Consider the following 19989-nt stretch of genomic DNA (forward strand, 5'->3'; position numbering starts at 1 on the left):
TGATTTGCCGGGAGCCACCACGGGAGATCCCACCCATGACAAAGGTCATGCGGAGAGAACCTGACAGGCAAAGGCGGATCAGGCCTCAAGGGACCCCCTGGATCTGCTCGAGCATCTACCCCAAAACCAGAATCTGTTTGTCTTACTATTTTGTGCCTTTCACCAACTCTTCTGACATTAACAGGAGGCTATCCCTGATCACCTTTCTCTGGAAAAAGTCAACTTAGGGCTTTAGTTAATAAGTCTCCTGGGCATGAAAGGAATATTTCTATTTTAATCCCTCTGTTGGCATTCTAGCTTGCCTGACAGGTTTATCCATACTCTTGCAATTAACACACATGATTGTTCACAACTCCCCAACCTTGAAAGACATGGGAAGCCGAAACATTCTAAAAGTCCTAATGAGCATAGAGTTCTTAAGGGGTGAAAAATTATTAGAATAGATAGTACTGGTAAAGGGCTTCATTACTGGGCCAATGCTTGCTGCCAGGTTCCCATATCCCATATCCATTGTGCACCTGGGAGTGCATTAGTTAACATAGTTGGAATGTGAGAAAAACAAGCAGCAGCCTTGGAATTAACCACATCAGACCTTTGAGCTAATTGGTTCTTTCTTTGTTGTAACTTACTGCACCTTTGCTCTGTGAGAATGTAACTCTGTTTAGTACTTTCTGAGGCTGACATAGATTAGAAATATAAAGAAAAAACACTTCAAGGGAAAATAAGTTTTCTGGTTGAGTAGCCTTTATCAAAAAAGGGTCATAAAATGTCCACAGGCCTCCAAGGCCAGACGATAATGTACACAACATTGTTTATGGGAAAGGTATGCAGAAAAAAATCCTGGTTTTGATAAAGACAAAACAGATGTAATGTTTGGGCTGACTCTGTATGACTTTGCATCTTTCATTTCCTTTTATGTACAAGTCAAGGTATAAAAGTTCCTTTTGAAAATAAAGTTATGGGCCTCGCTCACCGAAGCTTGGTCTCCCCATGTTGTTCTTTTTTCCCTTTTCTCTGCTTTTCTCTCCCTGTTCTTCTTTCAGGATGACTCCTTGGAACACAGGAGCTTTATTGGCTTTCTGTGTTAATCAAGGAAGGTCAAGGCTCTGTTCTCTCTGCTTTGCTATCCTTTCGCCTATACCGTCATCCTGAGGGTACCCCTGGATCCTGCTGGGGCTGGACCCTGGCAGTAATCTCTCCATTTTCATTTCTAATATTATTGATTTGATCTTTTTCCCTTTGTTTCTTGATGAGGCTGGCTAATGGTTTGTCTATTTTATTTATCCTCTCAAAGAACCAGCTTTTGGCTTTGTTGATTTTTGCTATGGTGTCTTTTGTTTCTTTTGCATTTATTTCTGCCCTAATTTTTAAGATTTCTTTCCTTCTACTAATCCTGGGGTTCTTCATTTCTTCCTTTTCTAGTTGCTTTAGGTGTAGAGTTAGGTTATTTATTTGACTTTTTTCTTGTTTCTTGAGGTATGCTTGTATTGCTATGAACCTTCCCCTTAGCACTGCTTTTACAGTGTCCCACAGGTTTGGGGCTGTTATGTTTTCATTTTCATTCGTTTCTATGCATATTTTGATTTCTTATGCAATTTGTTGGTTATTCAGCAGCGTGTTGTTCAGCCTCCATATGTTGGAATTTTTAATAGTTTTTCTCCTGTAATTACGATCTAATCTTACTGTATTGTGGTCAGAAAAGATGCTTGGAATGATTTAAATTTTTTTGAATTTACCAAGGCTAGATTTATGGCCCAGGATGTGATCTATCCTAGAGAAGGTTCTTGTGTGCGCTTGAGAAAAAGGTGAAATTCATTGTTTTGGGGTGAAATGTCCTATAGGTATCAATTAGGTCTAAGTCGTCTATTGTATCATTTAAAGTTTGTGTTTCCTTGTTAATTTTCTGTTTAGTTGATCTATCCATAGGTGTGAGTGGGGTATTAAAGTCTCCCACTATTATTGTGTTATTGTTAATTCCCCCTTCCATACTTGTTGGCATTTGTCATGTTGGGTGCATATATGTTTGTAATTCTTGTATCTGCTTCTTGGATTGATCCTTTGATCATTATGTAGTCTTTCTTTGTCTCTTTTCACAGCCTTTGTTTTAAAGTCTATTTTATCTGATATGAGTACTGCTACTCCTGCTTTCTTTTGGCCTCTATTTGTGTGGAATATCTTTTTCCAGCCCTTCACTTTCAGTCTGTATGTGTCCCTTGTTTCAAGGTAGGTCTCTTGTAGACAGCATATATAGGGGTCTTGTTTTTGTATCCATTCAGCCAGTTTTTGTCGTTTGGTTGGGGCATTCAACCCATTTACGTTTAAGGTAATTACTGATAAGTATGATCTCGTTGCCATTTACTTTATTGTTTTGGGTTCGAGTTTATACACCCTTTTTGTGTTTCCTGTCTAGAGAAGATCCTTTAGCACTTGTTGGAGAGCTGGTTTGGTGGTGCTGAATTCTCTCAGCTGTTGCTTGTCTGTAAAGCTTTTGATTTCTCCTTCCTATTTGAATGAGATCCTTGCTGGGTACAGTAATCTGGGCTGTAGGTTATTTTCTTTCATCACTTTAAGTATGTCCTGCCATTCCCTCCTGGCTTGAAGAGTTTCTATTGAGAGATCAGCTGTTATCCTTATGGGAATCCCCTTGTGTGTTATTTATTGTTTTTCCCTTGCTGCTTTTAATATTTGTTCTTTGTGTTTGATCTTTGTTAATTTGATTAATATGTGTCTTGGGGTGTTTCGCCTTAGGTTTATCCTGTTTGGGACTCTCTGAGTTTCTTGGACTTGGGTGATCATTTCCTTCCACATTTTAGGGAAGTTTTCAACTATTATCTCCTCAAGTATTTTCTCATGGTCTTTCTTTTTGTCTTCTTCTTCTGGGACTCCTATGATTTGATTGTTGGGGCATTTAACATTGTCGCAGAGGTCTCTGAGATTGAACTCATTTCTTTTACTTCGTTTTTCTTTTTCACTCTCTGTTTCATTTATTTTTACCAATCTATCTTCTACCTCACTTATCCTATCTTCTGCCTCCGTTATTCTACTGTTGGTTCCATCCAGAGTGTTTTTGATCTCACTTATTGCTTTATTCATTATATATTGACTCTTTTTTATTTCTTCTAGGTCCTTGTTAAACCTTTCTTGCATCTTCTCAATCCTTGTCTCTAGGCTGTGATTCCATTTTGTTTTCAAGATTTTGGATCATTTTCACTATCATTTTTCGAAATTCCTTATCAAGTAGATTCCCTATCTCGTCCTCTTTTGTTTGGTTTGGTGTACATTTATCCAGTTCCTTTACCTGTTGGATATTTCTCTGCCTCTTCATCTTGTTTATATTGCTGTATTTGGGGTGGCCTTTCTGTGTTCTGGCAGTTTGTGGAGTTCTCTTTATTGTGGAGTTTCCTTGCTGTCCTCAATGGTGAAAAATTGTAAGCATTTCTCCTACAGTGAGGAACAAGACAAGGGTGCCCACTCTCACCACTACTATTCTACATAGTTTTGGAAGTTTGGGCCACAGCAATCAGAGCAGAAAAAGAAATAAAAGGAATCTAAATTGGAAAAGAAGAAGTAAAACTCTCACTGTTTGCAGATCGACATGATTCTCTATATAGAAAACCCTAAAGACTCCACCAGAAAATTACTAGAGCTAAACAATGAATATAGTAAAATTTCAGGATATAAAATCAACACACAGAAATCCCTCGCATTCCTAGACACTAATAATGAGAAAATAGAAAGAGAAATTAAGGAAATAATTCCATTCACCATTGCAATGAAAAGAATAAAATACTTAGGAATATATCTACCTAAAGAAACAAAAGACCTATATATAGAAAACTATAAAACACTGGTGAAAGAAACCAAAGAGGACACTAATAGATGGAGAAATATACCGTGCTCATGGATCGGAAGAATAAGTATAGTGAAAATGAGTATACTACCCAAAGCAATCTATAGATTCAATGCAATCCCTATCAAGCTACCAACAGTATTTTTCACAGAGCTAGAACAAATAATTTCACAATTTGTATGGAAATACAGAAAACCTAGAGTAGCCAACGCAATCTTGAAAAAGAAGAATGGAACTGGAGGAACCAACCTGCCTGACTTCAGGCTCTAATACAAAGCCACAGTGACCAAGACAGTATGGTGCTGGCACAAAGACAGAAATATAGATCAATGGAACAAAATAGAAAGCCCAAAGATAAATCCACGCACCTATGGACACCTTATCTTTGACAAAGGAGGCAAGAATATACAATGGAGAAAAGACAATCTCTTTAACAAGTGGTACTGGGAAAACTGGTCAACCACTTGTAAAAGAATGAAACTAGAACACTTTCTAACACCATACACAAAAATAAACTCAAAATGGATTAAAGACCTAAACGTAAGACCAGAAACTATAAAACTCCTAGAGGAGAACATAGGCAAAACACTCTCCGACATAAATCACAGCAGGATCCTCTATGACCCACCTCCCAGAATATTGGAAATAAAAGCAAAAATAAACAAATGGGACCTAATTAAAATTAAAAGCTTCTGCACAACAAAGGAAATTCTAAGCAAGGTGAAAAGACAGCCTTCAGAATGGGAGAAAATAATAGCAAATGAAGCAACTGACGAAGAATTAATCTCAAAATTATACGAGCAATTCCTGGAGCTCAATTCCAGAAAAATAAATGATGCAATCAAAAAATGGGCCAAAGAACTAAACAGACATTTCTCCAAAGAAGACATACAGATGGCTAACAAGCACATGAAAAGATGCTCAACATCACTCATTATCAGAGAAATGCAAATCAAAACCACAATGAGGTACCATTTCATGCCAGCCAGAATGGCTGCTGTCCAAAAGTCTACAAGCAATAAATGGTGGAGAGGGTGTGGAGAAAAGGGAACCCTCTTACACTGTTGGTGGGAATGCAAACTAGTACAGCCATTATGGAGAACAGTGTGGAGATTCTTTAAAAAACTGGAAATAGAACTGCCATACGACCCAGCAATCCCACTGCTGGGCATACACACCAAGGAAACCAGAATTGAAAGAGACATGTGTACCCCAATGTTCATCGCAGCGCTGTTTATAATAGCCAGGACATGGAAGCAACCTAGATGTCCATCAGCAGACGAATGGATAAGACAGCTGTGGTACATATACACAATGGAGTATTACTCTGACATTAAAAAGCATACATTTGAATCAGTTCTAATGAGGTGGATGAGACTGAAGCCTATTATACAGAGTGAAGCCAGAAAGAAAAACACCAATACAGTATACTAACGCATATATATGGAATTTAGAAAGATGGTAAAGATAACCCTGTATGTGAGACAGCAAAAGAGACACAGATGTATAGAATAGTCTTTTGGACTCTGTGGGAGATGGCAAGGGTGGGATGATTTGGGAGAACGGCTTTGAAACATGTATATTATCATATGTGAAATGAATTGCCAATCCAGGTTAGATGCATGATACAGGATGCTCGGGGCTGGTGCACTGGGGTGACCCAGAGGGATGGTTTGGGGAGGGAGGTGGGAGGGGCGTTCAGGATGAGGAACACATGTGCACCCATGGTGGATTCATGTTGATGGATGGCAAAACCAATACAATATCGTAAAGTAATTAGCCTCCAATTAAAATAAATAAATTTATATTAAAACAGAATTAGACATCACATGCAAAAAAATTTTAAAATAAAAATAAATAAGTAAAATAAATAAAATTAAAAAAAAAAAAAACTTTTTTTGGCTGGGCTGCACAGCATGCAAAATTTTAGTTTCCCAACCAGGAATAAAACCCATGCCTCTTGCATTGAAAGCACTGAGTCTTAACCACTGGACAGCCAGGGAAGTCCTCAGGGAGTAATGGTTTTTTAAATCAGCTATTATGTGCCACACACAGATCCAAACAATGAAAACAATCAATACTGGCTAAATATTGTATTCTTCGAGCTTACTGACTCATTAGGGAGAATTATGACTGTGAAGTATATATTTACAAATGTATATTTGTAAAATTGCAAATGTGCCAAACACATTGAAGACCAGGCCTCTGGTTCTAAGAGGTAACAGAGTTTAACTTAGGGAAGACTTACCTGAAAAAATGGCACTTGTGTTGAGAGCTGAAATAAAGAGTGGGAGTGAATAAAAGATGGAGTGGGAAGAACATTACAGGCAGAAGAAAAAGTGTATATAGACTTGTGAGGAAGCAGCATGGTAGCTTGGCACTGTGGCCAGTGTACAGACAGCAAAGGGCAAGAGTGGTGTGAGGTGAGGGTGGAGGGAGAGGCAAGGCTTGGACCAGACAGGACTATGAACACCATTGGTAAGGATTTTGACATTTTTTACTAAAAGCCCCTTGGACAATTTCTGGTCAGATTTCTGTTTTGAAAAGATCACTCAGAATGCAATATATATAATAGTTTGAGTAGGCCTGGGAACTCAGGGTGAACACAGGCAGGTCAGGAGGAGGCTCCTGCAAACAACGGAGCCCTGGGTTGGACCCAGAGTTAGACAGTGAAGCAGGAAACTGGAAACAGGTGTTTAGATATACTGGCAAGTCTGGCAAAATGGACTGGAGAACAAGTTAATCAGCAAGGAAATGTAACTCTGCTGCTGTTGCTGCTAAGTCGCTTCAGTCGTGTCTGACTCTGTGCAACCCCATAGACGGCAGCTGACCAGGCTCCCCCATCCCTGGGATTCCCTAGGCAAGAATACTGGAGTGGGTTGCCATTTCCTTCTCCAATGCATGAAAGTGAAAAGTGAAAGTGAAGTCGCTCAGCCGTGTCCAACTCCTGGTAGGAGGAGCCTCCTACCAGGCTCCTCCGTCCATGGAATTTTCCAGGCAAGAGTACTGGAGTGGGGTGCCATTGCCTTCTCCAAGTGTGACTCTTGTGTAAGAGATATAAAGCTTGGATAAAGTGGAAACCAAGAGGAGTAGGAAGACCAAGTATTCCTACTTAATCACAACACCACCACCACCTGTGGCCACTGATTCAGTACTTACTACATTCTAGATATAGTCAATATTCTATTTGGTTCCTACAACTACCCTGTAACTTATGCATTATCCCCATTTCACGGATGAGGAATTTGAGAAGTAATTTGCTCAAAGAACATAGGTAGTAACTGGCAGAACCAGGGCTAGAACCCAGGTGGTATCACCAAAGGCCAAGAAAAACCACCTATACTATGAAGATTCCCCAGGTGTTAATGATTTAGGAGATGCAAGATATAAGGTGGAACAGTTGAGAGTGACCCAAGGTTTAGAGATGGAGCAGAAGGAAAACAGATGCTTCCAGTAATATTTGATGTGGACAAAAGAAGGAAGAAGGTGGTGAGATCAATTCTGAACACACTAAATGGCAAAGTGAATGCTCACACAGTAGGTAGAAATATGGGTGATACAACAGAACCTTCAAACTAATGGCCTCTTGGGCTGGCTGAGGCTGTGAAGTAGCTCAGACCAGCACTGGCTGAGTGGGGGGGGGGGGGGGGCGGGGCCTCTCTAAACTTATGAATATTTAGCTGACAGGTGTACCTCCCATCTTTGGCATGTATTTGGAAGAATGCATGAGAAACCTCCTTATGAACTGACAAAATTTGATGTCTATCTGATATCCAATCAAGGTGGCAGAATAGGAAGTAGATCTCATTTCTTCCTACAGATACATCAAAAATATATCTACGTGTGGCACAACTCTCAAAAAATACCTACTGAACACTGACAAGGTCTGAGAGAGCCAAAATTCTAAGAAATACCACCACATGACCAACTAAGATGAAAGAAAATAATTAAGGAAGTGGCACGGGATCTGCACAACTGGGACAGAGCTGTGAAAGAGGAAAGGTTCCCTCACCCTGGAAAACCCCTTTACAGTAGGTAAAGGTTCCCTCACCAGGGGAAACCCCTTTACCTGGTTCCTGACTTCAATGGATTGGTACCTATGGATCTGCACTGGTGGCTTTGTGAATGTAGTATCTGAGAGACACCAAGGCCAAATGTCTGCATTCCCACAGTTGAGGTGGGGATGAGGGCAGTGCCAACAATATTGTTCTTTGTGAGCCCACACAACAGGTGACAGTTGACACCACCAACCACACACCTGGATAGACATCTCCTGCTGAAGAATACTCAGTAATTCCTCTCCAAGTATGAGGGCTCCAATCTCACCTACCTCATACCGCAGCTCAGATACGAATCTGGGGCTTTTGCTCCAAACACTAAGAGTAGACCCTGTCCCTTACAGGGCAGTTACAATGAAAGAGCAAAGATGAGGCCCTGCTTACTATCCAGTGCAGGCTATAGTCATCACAACACCAGTCTCACTGCCTACCAAAAGGGTAATGGCCAGCACATACTGAGGAAAGAGGTGGCAGGCACCCATACTAAAGACAGCCTTTGCACCAAAAGTATTAAACCCATGCAGGCTACACAGGAACTCTCCCACATAAAAATAGCCCTCCAAGACCACAGTATATAACTGTTTCTCATAAACTCATAGAGTCAGAGGAATACAAGTAAATGAAGAAGCAGAAAAACCACTCCCAAGTAAATGATCAAGAGAGTTCACCTGGAAGAGCAAACAATGAAACAGACCTCTTCATTCTGAGTTCAAAAAAGAGGTAATAAAAATACTGAAGGGATGAATAAAACCTATCAGTAGAAATGCAGGTCACTATAAAAAGAAACTATAAACTATGAACAGAAACCAAGAAAAATTAGGAAATAGTTTGCTGAAATGAAAGCTGAACTAAAGGTAATAAATGGAAAATTGAATAATACAGAACATGTAAGTGATCTGGAAGATAGAATAATGGAAATCACCCAATCAGAATATCAGAAAGAAAGATGAAAAAAAATGAAAGCAACATACAAGAACTTTGGAATAATATAAAGTGTGCCAATTATACATAATAGGTATTTCAGAAGAAGAAAGAAAAACAGGGAGATAAAATACATTTGAAGGATTATGGCTAAAAACTTCCCAAGCTAAAGAAGGAATCAGATATCTAGGTACAGGAAACATAGAGAGTCCCAGACAGGTGAACCCAAACAGATCTATAATTAAAATAGCAAAAGTTAAGGAGAGGATTTTAAAGGCACCAAGAAAAAAACAAAGAGTTAACTACAAGTAAACCCCCATAAGACTCTCAGCTGATTTCTCCACAGAAATGTTACAGGCTAGGAGTGGCAAGATATAGTCAAAAGTCCTGAAAGGGAAAAATCTGCAACCTAGGATATTCTACCTAGCAAGATTATAATTTAGAATAGAGGTAGGGAAAAAGAATTTCTCAGACAAGCAAAAGCTAAAAGAATACAGCAATACTAAACTTATTCTAAAAGAAATTTTTAAAAGTCAAAAGAACCAATAATCTATAGGAAATAGAAAAATTACAATCTGACATATAAATAAGTCAGTATACAAACTTAAAAAAATAGAAAATAATTTGTGAAAGTGATAATATCTAAAATGAACAGCAAAAGGATATACATGATGTAAAAGAGGACATCAAAATCATAAAATGTGGAGGAGGAGAGTAAGAAAAATGTATATTTTTTTAAAAGAATGTGTTTGAGTCTATATGACTATCAGTCTAAAGCAAGTAGATATAGGAATGGATTAGCATACTTGAAAAACAGGGTAATCACAAATGAAAAAAATACAATAGATTCATAAAAACCAAAAAGAAAGGAACTCAAGCATAATACAAAAGAAAACCATCAAACCACAGAAGAAAAGGAAGGGAACAAAAAAGAAATGTAAAGTCAACTGGAAAACAAGGAATAAAATGGCTATAAATTACATCCAAAAACCCAGAGTACACATTCTTTTCAAAGGCACATGAGACATTCTCTAGGGTTGGCCACATACGAGGATACAAAACAAGCCTCAAGACAAATTTAAGAGGATGGAAATTATTTCAAGCATCTTTCCTGACCATGATGGCATGAAACTAGAACTCAACCACAAAAAGAGGAATAAGAAAAAATGATTCAGTTCAGTTCAGTCGCTCAGTCATGTCCTACTCTTTGCGACCCCGTGAATCGCAGCACGCCAGGCCTCCCTGTCCATCAGCAGCTCCCGGAGTTCACTCAGACTCACATCCATCAAGTCAGTGATGCCATCCAGCCATCTCATCCTCTGTCGGACCCTTCTCCTCCTGCCCCCAATCCCTCCCAGCATCAGAGTCTTTTCCAATGAGTCAACTCTTCGCATGAGGTGGCCAAAGTACTGGAGTTTCAGCTTCAGCGTCATTCCCTCCAAAGAAATCCCAGGGCTGATCTCCTTCAGAATGGACTGGTTGGATCTCCTTGCACCAAGGGACTCTCAAGAGTCTTCTCCAACACCACAGTTCAAAAGCATCAATTCTTCGGCACTCAGTTTTCTTCACAGCCCAACTCTCACATCCATACATGACCACTGGAAAAACCATAGCCTTGACTAGACGGACCTTTGTTGGCAAAGTAATGTCTCTGCTTTTGAATATGCTATCTAGGTTGGTCATAACTTTTCTTCCAAGGAGTAAGCGTCTTTTAATTTCATGGCTGCAGTCACCATCTGCAGTGACTCTTTGTGACCCCCTGGACTATACAGTCCATGGAATTCTTCAGGCTAGAATATTGGAGTGGGTAACCTTTCCCTTCTCCAGGGGATCTTCCTAACCCAGGGATCAAACCCAGGTCTTTCACATTGCAGGCAGATTCTTTACCAGCTGAGCCACAAGGGAAGCCCCGAAAAAATGACTACAAGTAGACTAACAACATACTACTAAAAAATCAATGGGTCAATGATGAAATCAAAGAGGAAATTTATAAAAACCTTGAGACAAATGATAATGAAAACACAACCATAGAAAAATCTATGGGATGCAGCGAAAGTAGACCTTAGAGGGAAGTCCATAGCCATACAAGCCTTCCTCAAAGAACAAGAAAAATCCTAAATAAACAACCTAAACCACCACCTAAAAGATTAGAAAAAGAAGAAAAAATAAAACCTAAAGTAGCAGAGGGAAGGAAATAATAATGATCAGAGAGGGAATAAATCAAATAGAAACTTGAGTAGGAAAAAAAAAAATCAGTACAACAGAGAGCTAGTTATTTGAAAGGGTAAACAAAACTACCAAACCTCAGACCAGGCTCACTAAGAAGAAAAGAAAGAGGATCCAAGTAAACAAGGTAAGAAATGAAAGTGAAGAAATAATAACTGACACCACAGAAATACAAAAAACGTAAGAGAATACTGTTGTGAGGGTAACAGGCAGGAAGGCCAGGGGTCTCCAAACAGAGGAAACAGGCTGCAAGTGTCAAGACATTTTTTATCTCTCTCTTAAGTGGCAGGAGGAAGCAAACTACAAGTATTAGATTTTCCCCCTTCTCTATACAAACTTTATAAGAGGTTTCTTTTAAAATTCTGTATTGCCATAATGACACCTGGTTTCAACTGAACTTTTCTCGAACCTTGAGCTAACCAATGCATTTTTCTTACGGAAAAGCTTTTCTTAAGTTATGTTAATGAACTATACATATACCCTAGGACTCTGTCTTCAAGTTGCTTCTGCCTAAGACTCAGAACTGACTTGACAAACCAGTATATTTTACTCATGCAAATGTTCTCTTAAACTATGTTAATGAGACTATGTATTTGCTTGGAAACCTGCTTTTCTTCAAGATTCATGTCAATTGTTTTATGGCCCAGGACAACTCACCTTGTGCCAGTGTTATCCCAAAATGCATGTTGCAAGTGAAAGGCCTGGTGCTAGTCTCTGAGTTTTGAGACATTGCCTTTCTCCAGCTAGCAGGCTGCTAGTAGCTATATCGGAGAAGGCAACAGCACCCCACTCCAATACTCTTGCCTGGAGAATCCCACGGACGGAGGAGCCTGGTAGGCTGCAGTCCATGGGGTCACTAAGAGTCGGACACGACTGAGCAACTTCACTTTCACCTTTCACTTTCATGCATTAGAGAAGGAAATGGCAACCTACTCCAGTGTTCTTGCCTGGAGAATCCCAGGGACAGGGGAGCCTGGTGGGCTGCCATCTATGGGGTCACACAGAGTTGGACACGACTGAAGCAACTTAGCAGTAGCAGTAGCTATATAACATCCAGCTAAAGATTAACAAGCGGGGCACTCTTTCTGCCCCCTTCTGATGTCTATGTCAGAAGCTTTGTCTATACACTTTAATAAAACTTTATCACACAAAAGCTCTGAGCAATCAAGTCTCGTCACTGGCCCCAGATTGAATTCCTCTCCTCCACAGGCCAAGAATCCTGGCATCTTTCACAGCTCAGCAACAACCTTTCACTATGAACAACTATATGCCAACAAACTGGACAACCGAGAAGAAATGGACAAGTTTCTAGGAACATACAGTCCACAAAAACTGAATAAAGAAGAAATAGATAATTTGGACAGAACAATCACTAGAAGTGAAACAGAATCTGTAAAACAAACAAACAACTTGCTGCAAACAAAATTTCAGGCTTCACTGAGGAATTCTACCAAACATATAAAGAAGAATTTATATTAAAACTTTTCAAACTTTACCAAAAGACTAAAGAGGCAGGAACACTCCAAAGTCATTATTTGAAGCCACCATCACCCTGATATCAAAATCAAACAAAGATACTACGGACAAAGAAAATTACAGGCCAATAATTTTGATGAATATAGATATAAAAATTATCAATAAAATATTATCCAACCGAATACAATAACACACATAGAGAAGATCATAAACCACAACCAAGTGGGATTCATCCCAGGGTCACAAGGATGTTTCGATACATGCAGATTAATCAATATGATATGCTACACCAATAAAAGAAAAGACAAAGACGCAAAGAAAGTATTTTATAAAATTCAACACATATTCATGATATAAACTATCACCAAAGTGCATATAGAGAGAACATATCTCAACATAATAAAAAATATTTGACAAATCCATAGCAAACATAATACTCAATGGTGAAAAGCTGAAAACATTCCTGCTAAAACCTGGAACAAGATAAAAATGCTCTCTATCACCACTCCTCTTCAACACAGTGTTGTAAGTTCAAGGCACAGCAATCAGACAAAAGAAATAAAAGGTATCCAAATTGGAAGGGAAGAGGTAATTTCATCATTTTATACAGATGGTAAAGATTCTGCACAAAAGACTCCACACACAAACTAGTAGAACTTATCAATGAATATAAAGACTCCAAACAAAATCTACTAGAACGTATTAATGAATTCAGCAAGGTAGCAGAATGCAAGATTAACATATCGGTTGCATTTCTTTACACTATGATGAAATATCAGAAAGAGAAAGTTAAAAAAAAAAAATTCATCAGAAAAATACCTAGGCATAAACCCACAAAGGAGGTGAAAGGCTTATACACTGAGAACAATAAAACATTCATAAAGGAAGCAGAAGATGATTCAAAGAAATGGAAAAATATTTAATGCTCTTGAACTGGAAGAATTAATATTGTTAAAATGGACCATACTACCCAAAACAATCTACAGATGTAATGTTATCCCTATCAAATTACCCATGACATGATTTGTTCTATAAAACTAGAACAAATAATCATAAAATTTATATGGAATCATAAATGACCCAGAATTGCCAACAATCTTGAGGAAAAAGGACAAAGCAGGAAGCATAAGCCTCCAAGACTTCACACAATACTACAAGTCTACAGTAATCAAAACAGCATGGTATTGGCACAGAAACAGATATATGTATCAATGGAACAGAATACAGAGCCCAGAAATAAACCTATACACCTACAGTCAATTAATCTTTGACAAAAGAGGCAAGAATATAAAACGGGTAAAAGTTCTTCAGCAAATGATGCTGGGAAAGTTGGAAAGCTGCATGTAAATCAATGAAGTTAGAGCACACTCTCACACCATACACAAAAAAACTCAAAATGATTTAAACACTTAAATGTAAGACGTGATACCATAAAACTCCTAGAAGACAACATAGGCAAAACATTCTCTGACATAAATCATACCAATGTTTCCTTAGGTCAGTCTCCCATGGCAATAGAAATAAAAGCAAAGAGAAACAAATCAGACCTAATCAAATATATAAGCTTTTGCACAGCAAGGGAAATCATAAATAAAATGAAAAGATATCCTATGGACTAGGAGAAAATAGTTGCAAACAATGCTGCTGACAAGAAAATAATTTCCAAAATATACAAATAGCTCACACAACTCAGTAAGAAAAAACATACAACTCAGTCAAAAAATAACAGAAGACATAAATTGACATTTCTCCAAAGAAGACATACAGATGGCCAATAGGCACATGAAGGGATGCTCAACATTGCTACTTATCAGAGATGTGTAAGTCAAAACTACAATGAGATAACACCTCACATGGGTCAGAATAGCCATCATTAAAATTATACAAGCAATAATTGCTGGAGAGGGTGTGGAGAAAAGAGAACGCTTTTAGACTGTTGGTGGGAATGTAAGTTGGTGCACACCATGAAGAATAATATAGAGGTTCCTCAAAACACTAAAACTAGAGTTGCCATACGATCCAGCAATCCCTCTCCTGGGCACATATCTGGAGAAAACCATAATTCAAAGAGGTGATGTGCCCAAAGTTCACAGCACCACTATTTACAATAACTAAAACACAGAAGCAACCTAAGTGTCCATCAACAAATGAATGGATAGAAAAGATGTGGTAACATAAATATATAGTGAAATAGTACTCAGCTACATAAGAGAATGAAATAGTGCCATTTGAACCAACATGGATGAACCTAGAGATTGTCATCTAAATGAAGTCAGTCAGAAAAAGAAAGACAAATTCACATGATATCACTTATATGCGGAATACAAAATATGACACAAACAGACTCAGAGACTCAGAGAACAGACTTGTGGTTGCCAAGGCGGAGTGGGGTGAGTGATTGTGGTGTTGGAGAAGACTCTTGAGAGTCCCTTGGACTGCAAGGAGATCCAACCAGTCCATCCTAAAGGAAATTAGTCCTGAATATTCATTGGAAGGACTGATGTTGAAGCTGAAACTCCAATACTTCAGCCACCGGATGCAAAGAACTAACTCATTTGAAAAGACCCTGATGCTGGGCAAGATTGAAGGCAGGAGGAGAAGGGGATGACAAAGGATGAGATGGTTGTATGGCATCACAGACTCAAGACATGAGTTTGAGTAAACTCCGGGAGTTGGTGATAGACAGGGAGGCCTGGTGTGCTGCAGTCCATGCGGTCTTAAAGAGTTGGACACGACTGAGTGACTGAACTGAACTGAACTGTAGCACTTTATTGGTCATTTGAGAATATAGTACTTTTTAGGCAAAAACTAAATAAAAGAAAATAAAATTTGTAGGAGAAACTACAAATGTAACCCTCACTACATTCTCTAAATTATACCTTCTTTTCCATATCATAGGGCTTCCCTGGTGTCTCAGATGGTAAAGAGTCTGCCCACAATGTGAGAAAACCAGGTTTGATTCCTGGGTAAGGAAGATCCCCTGGAGAAGGAAATGGCAACCCACTCCAGTATTCTTGTCTGGAAAATCTCATGGATGGGGGAGGCTGTCAGGCTATGTTCCATGGGGTTGCAAAGAGCTGGACACAATTCAGTGAGTAACACTTTTCCATATCATAAAATAAGGTTATCTTTGCTGTAGAACAACTACATAAACAGTTTGGAACCTAATCAACTGAGATAGTACTTTGAAGAAAATTAAGCCTAAATAAATGAAATTATTAACAGGTACCAGAAGTGAGAAATGTTTTGATGTCTTTTATCACCCTTCTCTTGTCAATCATCTTATCTTTATGTTTTTCTTGTCCTCTTTGAATTACATAACATTTTAAGACATAAAATGTTGCCTGATTTTTCATTTTTTTAATGAAAAAATTTTCATTTTATAGTGTAGCTTAACCTACAGCTCTTTTCTATTGGTATTTATTAGACTTTATAGGTCACTTTGTTAACAGAAAGGTCCAGTATTTATGCTCTCTATTTTCTTAGGCTTAAGTCTGAGAGGTTGATCAGATGCAGATTCAAGTGTTTAGCATGTACACTTCACAGGAGTGCCACATCCATCCATCAGGAGGCATACACTGTCTGGTTGCTCCTTTTTTTGTGATACCAGCAGCCAGTAGTGATCATGTCAGATCCTTTATTTCATTCAGGGACTGCAAAATGATAATTCTTTTTATTCCTTCAGTATGTATTAGTTGAAGTTCTTTGATAATGAGGAAACTCCCCCTCATCAATTTAGTTACCCGGAGAAAGAATTCATAAGGGAAAGGCAGAATAAATGTTTTATTCTTTTCTCTTTAAAAAATTTTAAAAATAATGAGTTGGTCACTTAGCATCTTCCAAAGGTAATTAATGAGGGATTTTTTTTTTCACTGTTGTGATCTCTTTAAACATTAATGCTTTCAATTAATTGTGGTGACTGATGCTGACTGATGCTTTAATTATCTAATAGTCTGTGGGGGGCCTCTTTAAAGTTGGCTCCTGAGTCCTGTTGACACACCTGCAGTTGCCCTGACAGCATGCTTCTATTTAATCTGTAAATAGAGTGAAGATACTCTAACATGATCATGTTCAGTTCCTGCCCTGCCACTGCAATGGGCTGTATTTCCAAAGCCATGGGTGCAAAGGGAGCACACTGCTGCTTGCTTTATTTCTAGATCATTTTAGTAAAATTTAGGAAATATGTTTCTTTTAAAAAAGATAAGATCTGTCACGAATTAATACTGATTCATATTGATACCTCTAGTTTGAATTAGTATTTTCTGTTTTGTTTCTGTTACTCGTTTCTCCCATGCTGAAAACCCTAGTTCTCAAAGACAGTTGCTTAGGTGCTTTACTCACCCTGCAATCCCAGCCATGATTGAGCAGACTGGACTGAAGACACTTCAGGTGAGTCATAATCGGAGAGCTTAATTTCTTGGAAAAGGGTTCTGCCATGTTTTGATTCCTCTGTACATCCTGCTGGGTCTCAGGCTACTCATAAGTCAGGCGCAATCATCCCATAATGACTCCTTTAAACTTAATTGGGACATGGAGTCCCTGGATTTTAGAATAAGCTTGAGAGGGGAGGGTAGAAATCATACTGACTTTGCATGCTGTCACCACTGGCGTGGACGATCCTCTATGATTGTACAGGGGATGAAAAAGCTATTTCTGAACAAAAATGGTCACTAACTAAAGATTACACCAGAAAGGGGGAAAAACATGTCACAAACTTCCCTTGTTTAGATTGAGATTGGAGGCAGGAGGGCTTTCTTTTTCAAGGAGAAATATATAAATATATTATATCAATATTTATATATCAGTAAAGAACAGAACCACAGTATAGGATATGTTACACAGAATATGTGTATCAATCTAGAATTTATTCTCTATTCAGCAATTATCCATTAATATCTACCAGGCACTGTGTACGACTCTGGGGAGTCAAAGATTACCAAATTTACTCACTGCCTTTGGGTAAACAGAAAAGGCAAGCAGTTAGAATAATAAGCTATTTAAAACACAATGATATGAGTGAAAAGGTGATTGGAGCATAGAGAAAAGGGGGATTAATTCTAGACAGGAAAAGTTAAGAAAGGTGTTAATAGAGAATTTGGTTAATATTCCAGGCGTAGGATTTCTTTACCTCATGGGAGGTGAGGCCTGATGGCAGGGTACGAACCACCATAAGGGTAAGGACCACCACACACATAGTATCAGATGAGGAGGGCACAGCCCTCTTCATAGGATAATTTAATCTGCATCTTAACAAAGCTGAAAGCAATGAATCTATGCCCCCCTCTGGTTTACTCATGCCCCAGAACAGGAACAGAAGGTGGCAACCTGTGACAGCAAAGAGGAGACAGACAAGGTGGGGGTGGGGGCATAACAAAAGAAAAGGAGAAAAAAGAAAGACGCCAAGGAAAGGATGCAAAACTGAAAACCCAAGTCACAAAGAAGCAATGATTTATTCTAAGGACAGGCCTGCTGGGATCACAGAGCAGGGACAGGTCGCAGCACCTTCAAGCCTCATTTCATGGCAGGCATATTCCTCTCATGAAGCTAGGATCTCAAAGTGAATGCATGTACAGACTGGATTATTCTGAACATCATTTTAATAAGAAATAAAACTTGGTAAAATGTAATGTTCTATGGGGGATTTGAACTTTTATCTTTTAAAAATCTATCTATTGGGGTCTTCCCTGGTGGTGCAGTGGAATGCAGGGGACACAGGTTTGATCACTGGTCTGGGAAGTTTCCACATGCAATGAAGCAGCTAAGCCCATGAGCCACAACTACTGAGTCTACACTCTAAAGCCTGCGAGCCTCAGCTACTGAGCCTGTGCACTGCCAATACTGAAGCCCATGCACCCTAGAGCTGGTGCTCTGCAACAAGACAGGCTGACCCAGAAGAGACAAAATAAATCAGTTTATTGGTATTCATGATGTAATATGTGAATATCATGCAATAAATATCTGAAGGCTCCTCCACCTCTATTTTGATCTCCCCTATCTTTGTTTTTCAGCCTTATTTGCCAAGATAATCCAAAAGATCTCTCTACCTGATGAGGTAGGGTTTATAGTTTGTTTCCCTGCAGGAATGCATTTTTCTCCCCATCCCCTGTTTGTGTATGTGCAGATACCACTGATGTAAGGCAAAGAAGCAAAAACATACTTCTTGTATTTCTTATCAAACAGCCCATATGACTGTCAGGGTAACTGACAGCACCGTGGGCCCGTGTGGCTCCTCTTGTCCTCCCCCTGACCTCACTCAGGACTGTACTGGCCAGTAAGTCACATCTCTGTTGTCAGGGCCTTAGTTGTTAAGAGAAGTTTTTTAATAATCATCATGACCAGGTGGCCTCCATGCGATGCTTGTCCCCAAAGACAATGATAAAGATGTTGGTTGAGGTATTCCTTGTGCCCATGTGACCAGTTATCAATTCGTAAACTTGACTTAGGAAGGCACATCCTGTTTCCGAGCACCAACCCCCACACCCTAAGTTAACTATAAAACCATCCCAGTGGCTCCTTGAAGGTGTAGGGAGCAGCTGCAAATGCTTCTGGGTCATTGTCCACCTGATCTCCATCCCACCTTGTAAGTTTGCTGTTCAATCACTACGTCATGTTGGACTCTTTTGCAACCCCATGGACTGCAGCCTCTGTCCATGGGATTTCCCAGGCAAGAAACTGGAGTGGGTTGCCATTTCCCTCTCCAGGGGATCTTTCTGACCCAGGCATCAAACCCATGTCTCCTGTATTGGCAGGCAGATTCTTTACCGCTGAACCACCAGGGAATTTCACCCTGTAAATTACTCTGGAACAACTTTGATTATACAGAGTTGCCTGCCTTGTTTATAGGTCTCAAGACACCTTCTCAGTTCAGTGGGCACTTTTGGTTCCCTCCATACTCCAACACTGCCCAGATTATGAGTTGATTTATGCTACAGATTGGATACAGTAAAATTTTCAAATAAACCTTAAATAAAAAGTTCATTGGCAGCATGCCTGAGCCAAAGTTTAAGTATATTCTGTTGTTGTTCAGTCACTAAGTTGTGCCTGACTCTTTGCGACCCCATGAACTGCAGCATGCCCAGCTTCCCTGTCCTTTGCTGTCTCCCTAAGTCTGATCAAATTCATGTCCATTGAGTCAGTGATGCCATCCAACCATATCATCCTCTGTCACCCCCTTCTCCTCTTGCCCTCAATCTTTCCCAGAATCAGAGTCTTTCCCAATGAGTTGGCTTTTGTATCAGGTGGCCAACGTATTAGAACTTCAGCTTCAGCACCAGTATGTGCTGAAACTTTTTAAAAATACACAAAATTGGAACAGGATCAAGCATCTTTACACCAGTGGGTCCAAGCTGTTTGGCCTGTGTCATTCTGGGACAGGAGAACAGAACCTGTGACCATCTCCAAGGCCTGTATCAGAATGGCTACCAACAAGGTCAAAAGGATACCCTTTCGCCAAGTTGT

The 19989-nt window shown here is 39.3% G+C and overlaps 1 protein-coding gene across 7 annotated transcripts in view; it reads right to left on the reverse strand.

Annotated features, from left to right (window-relative positions):
- The window catches only part of NEK10 (NIMA related kinase 10), a 267626-nt gene that overhangs the window by 14542 nt on the left and 233095 nt on the right, over window positions 1-19989 (reverse strand). The gene's annotated exons all lie outside the window — the stretch shown is intronic.

This window comes from Bos grunniens, chromosome 22 (assembly GCF_055505025.1).
Source record: "Bos grunniens cultivar Pamir isolate PY7600 chromosome 22, Bosgru_T2T1.0, whole genome shotgun sequence".
Lineage (NCBI taxonomy): Eukaryota > Metazoa > Chordata > Mammalia > Artiodactyla > Bovidae > Bos > Bos grunniens.